The following is a 9,328-nucleotide window of genomic DNA, read 5'->3' as shown; positions in this document are numbered from 1 at the left end:
CAAAGCACCTTTCTGTCGATCTCTGACACAAACACACACCCCATCGTGGTCTCAAGATCTGCTGCACAGAAGATGTTAAAATATGTCACAGACCAACACCCAAATCGTGGTGTTTCTGCAAGGTCTTTTTGTTTCTGGTATAAGGTGGAACTCAGAAAAGCTTTACAGTAGCTGGCTTCAAAAATATTTACTGGCTTGCCTAAGCAGGTTTGTTTCTTAGTGTAAATTAAATCAACTATTCTAAGCTATCTGTTTTTGCTTGGATCAAGACAGATGTCTCAGCCTTCTCTTATTTGGGATCATATGAGATAAGAATAAAACCAAAGGACATGTGAAGCTAAAAGGTTGGCCCAATTTATCACACAGGACAGTGATTCAGTGTGTAGCACAGAGGCTTGTTGCTTAAGCTAGAAGTCTCAAGTAAATACCCTCTCCCCAGGGAGCTGCAGCTCATCCTTGCCCACCTGTGTGCTGAGCTGAGGCAGGCCAGGCAGGGGAGGAGGACACAAGCAAGAGTCTCATGTTGCTCTATTTCCTCAGCCTGCCTTGAAAGGGAGAAAAAAGACAAAAGGTTTTGTAAAAAAGCATGAAACTTGGTTAAATACAGACTGGATGCTGTAGAGAAAAAAAAAGAAAACACAAAACCAAACCAAACCAAAAAAAAAAAAAAAAAAAAAGAAAGAAAGGGCTTTCTTTCCTTCCAGTCATTCTTGTCTTTATTTCATGGAATTCCATTTTTGGGAGTAGTAGCATGATGCAACTGAGAAAATAGCTACATAAAAATTCCCCCTCCCTATTCCACATTGGCATTCAGCTGCTCTAGGATACCTTATCCTGCGGCTGCTGAGGGAGAGTGACTAGCAAAGGAGGCTGGAAAAGGGAACGTATTTGCATTCCTTGTGCTTTTTCATTTTGGAATTGTATTCTGTCTAGTGCATAAACAGGTTTATAGAGAGAGAAATGCTGCAGATTATAATCCAGACTCTAATTAGCTCCAAAACTAATGAGCTGTCAATCAGTTTGTCTTCCTACAGCCCTGCTCCAAGATCAGCTCAGCCACATCTAGGCTTGCCATTTCCCCCAGATTTGTGCGACCTTAGAAGACGAGGTTGATCCAGACTGTCATCCTGATTTTTCAGTTTCTCAGAGGAATCTGGGGAGTTGGGGTCTGACTTTGTCAGTGTTCCCTGAGCTCTGCCCAGGGCTGTGGTTTGCATCTGGGGACAGTTTCCATCTGGGGACAGTCCCAGTGTGGTGCCTGCCACGCACGATGTGGCCATGCTGGGCTGTCTCCTTGTGCCTTTCCGGATGTCTGCCATCTGGCAGATCCCAGTCCCATTTGCACCACTCTCTGAAGAGGGTGACGGATTTGCTTGCCACCAGGCACACAAACACACACATTGTCCAGGGCTGGCTGTGTGCCCTGCTCCTCCCAGCTGAGTGCAGCCCACCCACTCTGTACGTCTCAGCCTGGATGCATAACCAGCTTAGTATGCAATAATCATTAATTCCTGTCTTGCCCTACTTGCTACTATGTCATTAATTTCTAAGAGTTGCATCATTTCTTTTCTGACTCACAGCCAGCTTCCCTTCTACCTTGCAGCTTCAGAACTGTGTAGTCCCAAGCATCCACGGGAGTAAGGATGGCCAGCATCCGCAGGCATTTGGGGCATCACGTAATGGAGACAAATGGAAAAGTGGGGGAGGCAGGGTGTGAGATAACCTATCTAGATAACTGTGGCGTTCACATAGCAGCATCCGGTATTTTACAAAAACCCATGGCAGATGTATAATTAACAGAATAATATTTATTAGCAAATTAATCTCTGAGCCAACACCTGTAACGACATCTGCCGCTCTCACATGAAGTGACACATAGATTTAGAAAGGAAAGGAAAGGAAAGGAAAGGAAAGGAAAGGAAAGGAAAGGGTTATAATTTTGGAGGCAGCCAGGATTTGGGTGTTCCCTGTCCCAGGCTATGCCAGCATTACTCCAGTTCCCAGTTGCCTTTTTCTACTTCAAACCAGCCCTCAGAGCTTGAAGCAGGATGCTCTGCATCCACATGGACCTTGCCTGCAGCTGGTGGCCCCTGCTTGTACAGTCCCATCTGGGACTGCTGTTCCCTAGAGAATGAGATACTGGTAGTTTGCCAGCCAGCCTGACTACAGCCACCTCAAACTGAAACACATTTTAAGTGAATGAAAAGTGAAATTATATTGATATGCAAAATAGACGTGTTCAGTTGCTGCCCATAGAGACAGACAGACACAAAAATATGGAGAAGGACAGATAGTTAGCAGGGATTTTCTTCTTTTTTAAGGTGCAGTTGGCACTCCAGTTCTGCCAGCTAGAAAGTGTCAGGATACTGAGCTGTGTAGGGTTCAGTCACCAATAAGGCACTGAATTAAGGCACTGGGCAAGGCACCTGTTATCTCTAGTATCTCCAGCCTGGTAGTTTATTTTGGACACCAAACACATTTTTAAAATAATTTTGTGGTTGCCCCCCTTACTGTGGCTCTCTCTGCAGCACAGTCCCTGGAGCGTGCAATCCAATTTCCTGCCAGGGGAAACTCACTCACATCCCTCCAACCATCAACGCATGCCACCTGCAGGAATCACAGCTGGGCTGCATAAAACCACCCAGATGTGTGGCTGCATGGGTCTCTGCACTGGCTGGTTTCCCCAGCAGGTTCCCTTCCCAGGCTGCTGTGTGACTTGCTCATAAGCTATAGCAATTTCTCCAGCATGACTGGACACTGATTTTGGGATTGGAATCTGTGTTGCCCTCATAGGAAGGCAATATGACAGAGAGAAGACAGAGAATCTTTCCTTGGCTACAAGGAAGGGGTTTGGGGCTCATGATATCCATGAGCCCCAAACCAGATATCCATGGTACCAAGTAAGCATTCAGCTAGAATAACCAGGTATCAGCAAGAAGTCATAAATTCAAAAGTTGTTATACATTTCTTACTTACTACACAATTCACTTGCAGCTCTTTCATGTTAACCCCCCATGCTCTTGGAAAATCCATTTAACAGTGCAAGCAGCAAACTGCAGCATTGCTATTTTCTCCTGTGGTCAGAACATGCAGTTCTCACACCACAGAAGGTGCCATCACCTAAAGCCCAGACACATTTTGACCTGTTTTTAATAAAGATCTAACCAGGAAAGAGCAGTGCAGGTGCTAGCCTGCCTAGATGGGGGCTGGCCACTCATTCCACTGCCTCCTTCCCCTGGCTTTCTTTGGAGACCCATGGGGAGCTTGAAGTGTTTCAGATCCTGTAAAGATGGTACCTGGTATCACCTTGCTGCCTGTTCTGGCTGCATTGGTCAGTTATTCTTTACCCCCAGCTGTCTCCCAGGCCTAAGCATCTGTGGCATTTTTCTTTAACATGCAGTTTGTCTGGTGTGCTACAGGGATTGAGAGTCCTGCTATGGCCAGCACGGAGCAGCCAGTGTTCCTACTTCCTCAGCAATAAGCTATGGAAATTGATAGTGCTGGTGGAGATCCTAGCATTGCCACTCAGCATGTTGTCTCAAAAACATGACCTGATAGCTGTCACCAAGGTCATCTGATTCCTTTTCTTGAGTAAATGAAAAATAAAGATCCCTTCACAGCCCAAAAGGCAATACAAAACTCCTATTACAGATGAAGAGAGGAAAGGAAGTGGCAGTGTTTGCATAACAAAACCTGGACTCCAGCAGGAATTTGATCTTTCCTTAATTCTGCTTTATCTAAGTAACTGCAAATTTCCACGGATTTTTGCCATTCCTCTTTGCTGACAATGGTCCTGCAGCAGTGCAGGGCAGCAGCATTTTTAGCACAAGCAAAAACTGTGCAGTAATCCAGGTCTGATCCCAGGCAATCCCTCAAGCACCTGCAGTAGCCTGGGCACAACAATCTGCTGCTTCTTTCTCTCTTAAAACTCATGAAACTTTTTGCAGGACCAGATAAACTCTGATCTGCAAATTCTGGCTCTTTTTATTTCTCACCCAAACAGGTGACTGCCAAGATGGGACCCACTGCTCCTTGGAATTTCTTCTCCTGGAAGTTTTCCCAGGTCCCTAATCCCTGTCACTCACCATGTCTGTCACAGTGCTCTGAGCTGGCCAGATGCTCACGTTCCCTTCACTCACGGTTCATAGCTGTCAAACAGCTGCTCTTTGCTGGTTCCTTTTCTGGGCTGAATTGAGATCATGAAGCTTCTAGGGGATTTTGCATCTTCTGTGATGGCATAGCTCTTTTTTTCTTTCTTTCTTCTTAGCAATCTAGACTGTTGATTTTGCCAATTCAGCCAGATTGGATTCTTCTTGGCAGGCCTTGGTTCTGCAGCCTCTGCATCCATTTTTAAACTGCTTTTCTACTTGCAAAGCAACAAAATGATTTCTCCACTTTGAATTTTTAGAAAAAATGATAACAATTTTGGATTAGGTAATTCTTCTCATTAACAGAGGAAATAAACATGTAAGAAGTCAGACTGTTTCCAACTTCAACTTGTTTATACTAAATGCTTTGATCTTTAAACACAGCTGATAAATTGGAGCAGCAGCAGGGACAAGCAGTGTGGTCAATCCAAAATGCTGAAAAGTCATGTCAGCTGCTATCTATGCCTCAGGCCAAAACATGAGGTGAACCTACCTACAAAGCAATTTAAAATTAGTTACATTTTGGACATTCTTATCTGATTTCTGAACTATCGTAATGCACGCAGGTCTTGGTTTTATGTCAGCTGTTTTATTGGGATTTTTTGGCTTGGTTTTTTTCTTCTTCTTTTTTTTTTTAACTGCAAGGACTACAGATTTATTTTTAGATGAAGGTTGGGGGTTTTTTTTCCAACAATGCTCTTTTTTCCAACAAAGCTGCAGAAAAAAAAAAAAAAAAATCAAAAGACTGCCAGTAAAGCTGAAAAGCAGTGTGCCTTGTAGAAGCCACAGCCCAGGCACTATGGCATTCAGCTCTGCAGCCTGAACATGGCCCCGTGGGCCCTTGGCTCTGTCCTGCTCCCAGCACTTGGCTCACTCTTTGAGCCATCAGGAGCTACTGTGTGTTGGTGTCCCACTCTGCATTACATGACCACAAGGGTTGTTCTCAAACCTGACTCTACCAGCACCTCTTCTTGGCAGGGTTAAGGAATACCCTGGTGGGTAATTTCTGTGTAAGGTCTAGAAGTCCCACAAGGCTCATTATTGTTGTGAGAAGCAGCCCTTTCCGTGTCAAAACCCCACACTAAACACTTCCAGGAGCGTGGTTTCTCCTGCAGGAGGAGCCCAGAGTTCCCCACGCAGCTGCTTCCTGGGGAACTCCAGCTTCTGTTTGGGGACCACTTTCCAGAAGTACAGATGAGAGCCTCAGCTACAGATAGCACTGCATCTGCTGGGAGCATCCAAAAGTTCTGACATCTGAGGGAACCCCTTGGACAAGCTCAGCCGCAACCTGCACCCACGGAAAGCATTCCCACACCAGCACAGATGTTTGGCACAGGCAGTCCCCCACAGGTGACCCTCTGGGGTGATGGGCTCTGCCAGTTTGGAGTTCTCCTAAACAAAGCTGTCTGTGTTTAACCTTCCCAGGCAGACTTTCAGATTAAGTTTGTGCATACCGGGAAAGCAGAGCGTACAATTTGCTCCCCTGTTTGACATAATCATAGGCTGTCCCGGTGCCTGGAACAATTTAATGAATACCTTAGGACAGGTTTTGCTGTCAAATCACAATACTGCCTTTCACCAAAGCTCTTGTCACTGTTACCATAACTGTATCTGACACTGAAACAATTTTGTTCAACCTGCAGCGACCTGTGGTGACTGTGCAGAGGCATATCCTCTCTGATGTCCATTCTTTGGCCAGATTTTAGGATAAAATCCTGGGGAAAGGCATTTCATTAGTTCCAAATCACTGAAGGTGCTCTGTGAGCACCTGTACTCATATTTACACAGGGCTAAAGCTCTGCTGCTGCCACTGCACTCCTCTAACAAACCACAGGGGTTTCACAAGAAGGTTGAAGCACAATCTTGAAAAAAAGGAACAGAACAAGCAAAGGCACACAGAGAGACAGGAAGAATTGTGCTGTCATCAAACCCAGACTGCCTCCAACAGCATAATTTTTTCCTCAGCAATCTGAGAACCCAGAAACCCAGAGCAATGTATCGGGGTTTTAGTAACACTGCTGGGGAAGCATCTTGAAACTTGCTCTGGTTTTGGAACTTTGCGAGGTGGCAGGCCAAGACCTCAGAGATGTGTGGAAAGCAAGAACTCAGAAAATACATTTGCATGAGACTTGAAGAAGGGTCCACCAGGGGCTGGCAGCAAAGCCACATTCCTTAACACTCTACTGCAACACATGCTAAAAAGACACCCATCCTTGGGTCCCTATGGAGAAATCCAGGGCTGACCCCTTAGGCTGCAGGGGTGTTGCAGGGAGTGTTTTGCAGAGTTCTGTGCACAGCTCGACTGGGAATTCCCCTGGGTGAGGAAACCCTTGAGCAGAGCCCAGTGCTCCCAGGGCTGCTGCTCCCCACACCTCTGCCCAGGGCAGCAGCCGTGCTCTCAGCACCAAGAGGCACCATCAAACCTTAGGCGCTGCTAAGAGACACCACAGGACCATGCTGAGCAGAGGCAGAAACCAAACCCTGTGGGGGACAAGCCCTGTTTGCAGACAGCATTCACTGCTGCCTCCTCCCTGCGTGTGTGCAGCTCAGATCTTCAGAGCCTGGGTGAATGTCCGGCCTCACTAGGTTCAGTCACTTCAGCTGGCTTTAGCCAGCCCTACTGCTTCCTTTCAGCTGCTGATGGCTTCTGCAGTGCCCTGCAGCCTCCCAAGCAATAAGGATGTTTTGGCATTTTTATGGTTTTGGGTGGGTTTTTTTTTGGTATGAATTAATTTTGGTGTTTGGGGGATTTCATTTAACTGAATCAACACAGCATTGCTCTTACATGTACTTTGCTGGAGAGTGCATATTCCTAATACTCCATCCAGAGGGACCAGGCTGAGCCACTCCACAGCTTCATCATCTGACAGCTGAAACAGGACAGGGTCTGAATTGATTTCAAGCCTGGTTTTACAGCATTTACTCCTCTGCCACTGCAACACACACTCAAAGATATCTCTACTGTCTTCATAAAGAGATCTGAAACTTCTTCACCACTGAAGATCAACTTTATATAGGTATTCTGGATCTCACAAAGATTAAAGTGGCAGGAATACTAAGATGCCTGTGCTGGAAAGGCTACACCAGCAACAGTAAATCATTAAGTGACAGGCCTGCCCCCCTTTCTTGGTATTTGGAGATGGGAAGGTTTGTGTACAAGGGGAGGACAAATAAAGCAAACAGTCACTATGAGGCATATGAAAGCCGAGAGAGTAAACCAAGTGAAAATAACCCAATTTTCTACTGATTTGTTCAATGAGTTATTGCAAGTAATTTTTTCCTTCTGCTATTTACGGGGTTTCCCTCTGCTAAATGTTACCACGGTCACTGTGGTGTAACATTAATTTGCTTATATAACCTCTCAGTTGCACATATGGACCCAGATGTTGTGTCAGAAACAGTACACTTGGGGAAGGTTTTCTAAAACCTGTACATGAAAACTTCATGGAACAGTTAATTTTTTCCCTTAACTCTAATGGGGCCTCATTCACAGAAGGGCACACTGATGTCCTACCATGAAGCTGCTCAGCCCTGCTGATGCTCCCCTGAACTTGCAATTAAGCTTCAGCCTTGTAATGCACCTAACTTCATCTTACATCACTTCTCTTCATCCCATGCACCAGAAAAAGCAACTAGTGGGCTTGATTCAATGCTGGATTTAATGAAGATAAACCTGAAGAGATTAGAGGCTCAAGAGTGTACTAGAAAGTAGAACTCAGTATGCATTTACTGCATTTAGTCCTTAGAAAAAAAAAAATCTACATTTTTCCTGTAGCTTATTTTGTGTCTTAGAATGGGTGAAAGATCAAACTTCTATGAGTATTTTCAGTAGCAATGTAACTTCTTTGCTGCCCAATGTATCATTTACAAAATACTACCTAAATTCAGAAAGGATATTAAAACAGTGGCCATGAGCTGTCCAGAAATTTAAGTCTCTCAATCCACTAACTTTTTCCTCCAATATAAAGCAAAATAACATTTTATAGCAAGTCATGACTGAAGCTCTCCTGCATGAAGGGTTTGTTGGCTGAAATTATTAACAAAAAACTAAAAGTACTCACAGATGTATTTTAGACTTTACAGACTGGTAGATTCAAAGCCCTGGGGAACTTCACCAGTTCTGTGCAAGTGGGAAGTGAGGGCAAACATTTATCACAGCCCGGAAGAGTGTATTCTGACTTCAAGCTGTAATTACAAAAAAAAGAAAAAAAAACCACCAAAGCAAAAATCCCCTTTTGTTCTTCTTGGTTAGAGAGAGGAACAGCTATGAACAAAGATATTCTTCTGCTTTTGATACTCCATGTGCCTGCAAAGCTCACCAAACACCTCTAAGAAATTGTTCCTTTTTACCATGAAGTTCATTACACTCGAAGTAAAAATTAAAACGGGTAAATGTTGTACCTTTTATATGTTAACTTCCACACTTTGTATACTGGGCACTGAACAAAATCTAACTACTTTCCAGAAGGTAAAAGTAAATTCACAAGCATTTCACTGTCAGAGCTTCCTTTTACAGGAGTAGCATCAGCAAGATCTCAAAATGCTTCTAAAGAATCTCCTTACAGAGAAAAAGAGGATCAAGTCATAAGACAAGGGTATTTCTACAAGCAGCAATAAGACAAATATAGGAAAATTTTAGTGTAGAGTACTGTGACATACACAATATAAATGAATCTATTCTTCATTCAGCCTCATGGACTTGGATTTCTGTTTGTAGCTTGTAGTGGTAAGCCTAACAGCATTATTGCATTCACATGCCACTGCCACAGTAGGTTTAGAGCTCCTGTAGTATTAGCACTCTAGCCAAATTCCCCTACAACCTAATAGAAAACTTCTAAGAAATATTATTTCCTTAATAATTCCCTTTAAATACTGATGCAGAGCCAGCACAAGGCTTCTTCCTTGCTGTAGCACTGGCAAAGTGCAGTGATCCAAATTAGCCAAAGTATCTTCATAAAATACCTTCCATGAAGCATGAATGTGACACTAACAGTTTAGCACTTGTCTGGACCTGGAAAGACAGCAAAGCCAGAAAACAGCTATTTCCCAAGGGCTATTTTACTGCACTGCAAACTCACTCTGAGTCATAATAATCCATAAACACACAAACAATTTGGTCTCTTCAGCTGTTTTGAAGAGTTGGATTTCATTCCTTAATGGGGAAAATAGATCCTCTTATT

The sequence above is a fragment of the Onychostruthus taczanowskii genome, unplaced genomic scaffold, assembly GCF_017590055.1.
Source record: "Onychostruthus taczanowskii isolate IOZ18803 unplaced genomic scaffold, ASM1759005v1 scaffold4, whole genome shotgun sequence".
In the NCBI taxonomy this organism is placed as follows: domain Eukaryota; kingdom Metazoa; phylum Chordata; class Aves; order Passeriformes; family Passeridae; genus Onychostruthus; species Onychostruthus taczanowskii.
Note: the sequence above shows the minus strand (reverse complement) of the source record.